Source organism: Mastomys coucha, unplaced genomic scaffold (assembly GCF_008632895.1).
Source record: "Mastomys coucha isolate ucsf_1 unplaced genomic scaffold, UCSF_Mcou_1 pScaffold21, whole genome shotgun sequence".
Classification (NCBI taxonomy): Eukaryota; Metazoa; Chordata; class Mammalia; order Rodentia; family Muridae; genus Mastomys; species Mastomys coucha.
Genome location: NW_022196904.1, coordinates 109,602,362 through 109,603,971, shown reverse-complemented (window position 1 = coordinate 109,603,971; position 1,610 = coordinate 109,602,362). Strand labels below are relative to the sequence as shown.

The window sequence follows — 1,610 nt, the reverse complement described above, 5'->3', positions numbered from 1 at the left end:
AAAGAAAGAAAGAAAGAAAAAAAAGTGGCCTTCTGTTACAACCAACCCTATAGGAAGAACATTTCTTCCTAAAAAGAAAAAAGTTGTGGAAATTTAGCTTTTAGGCAAAGCTTGGTTAAACATGACCATTATTCCCAGCATTCAGGAAGCTTATGTGCAAGGGTAACTCCCTATCTTGACTTGCCCAGCATGTGCAAAGTGCTGGGTCCCCAGCCACTACAAAGGGATAGTTCTCTACAATTTAAATATCTTTTGCTCATACAATTTTGCTCATATTCAGAATCTTGTTTTAAGTGTGTGTGTGTGTGTGTGTGTGAGGGGGGGGGAGATACAGGAGGGGAAGATGGGGAAGGGGAAGAAGTCATGAATTCAAAGTGGAGTGGTAGGTCATGAGTGGAGTTGGAGGTGGGAGAGAGAAGGGTAGAAATGATGTAATATAGTGTACTCATGCTTGAAATTATCAAAAAGTTAAAATAATGTAAGAAAAGAGAATTCTGTGTGGATCAAGGGTGAGCCTAAGTATAGAGTGTTGCTTGGCATGTGTGAGGGTTTTTACCTACTAGACCGAAAAATATAATTGTTTATATTAACATTATTATTGAGATGGTCTCGCTATGTAGCCCTGGCTGGCCCGAAACTCACTATGTAGATCAGTTTGCCTCAAACTCAGAGATCCCTGCCTCTGTCTCCCAAGGGCTGATATTAAAGGTGTGTGCCACCACACTCAGCCAATTGCTTATATTATTTTCATAGCCAGAAATCGTAATTAATGAAAAGACTACATTGAATTCTCCCTGAAACTTGTATAAACCAATGCAGACAATGTTGTAGCATGGCTGTGGGAAGGACTAAGAGAGCTCCACTCCTAGCTGAGGAGCTGTAGCTGCTGAGGGGCAGAGGGGCAGTCTTCCTCAAAGATCTGGCCACTGACAGGAAGCATATTCTCCTCTGCTCAGAGCCTCACCCAGTGCACATGTCAAGGCTAATTGGACTTGGTAGGCTACATGTACTTAAAGAAGAAGAGGAGCACATGAATTTGAGAGAGATATGGGGGCTGGGAGGAGCTGAGGGTGAGTGAGGGTGTCAAATGCATTTTGATCACTAACAAGGGAGATTCCCAGAGAACATAAGAGAAGAGAAAGTTGAGGACACACTAAGCACTGAGCCAGAGAATGTGAGAAAGCAGAACTGTTCATGGGCCACGGGTAATGTGCTTGCCAGGCAAGCATGAGGACCTGAGTTTGGATGTCCAGAACCTACAAAAAACTAGATGCAGTGGTGTCTGTCTGCAATCCCAGCACTTCTACGTTGTGAGGGAGCACACAGGACAACCTCCAGAAGTTGTGAGATCCTGTTTCAAACAAGGTAGGAGGTGAAGTGAGTGTAGACATCATGCTCATAGAGAGACTGACATTCACAGTTGTTCTCTGACTTTTACATGTGTGCTGAGGTGTGCCTGCTTTCATATAAACATATACACGCAGACATACACACATCACACATGTACATACATTCAAAGACAACAAGTAGCTATTCATAATAAAAAGCCAGCTGTAAGCCATGCAGAAGAATCTAATATTTCCATACTTCTTTTTTTTTTTTTTTTTTTT

General features: G+C 42.4%; 1 protein-coding gene across 11 annotated transcripts in view; it reads right to left on the bottom strand.

Annotated features, from left to right (window-relative positions):
- Positions 1-1,610, bottom strand: part of LOC116102886 (ankyrin repeat domain-containing protein 26-like) — an 88,883-nt gene that overhangs the window by 64,860 nt on the left and 22,413 nt on the right. The gene's annotated exons all lie outside the window — the stretch shown is intronic.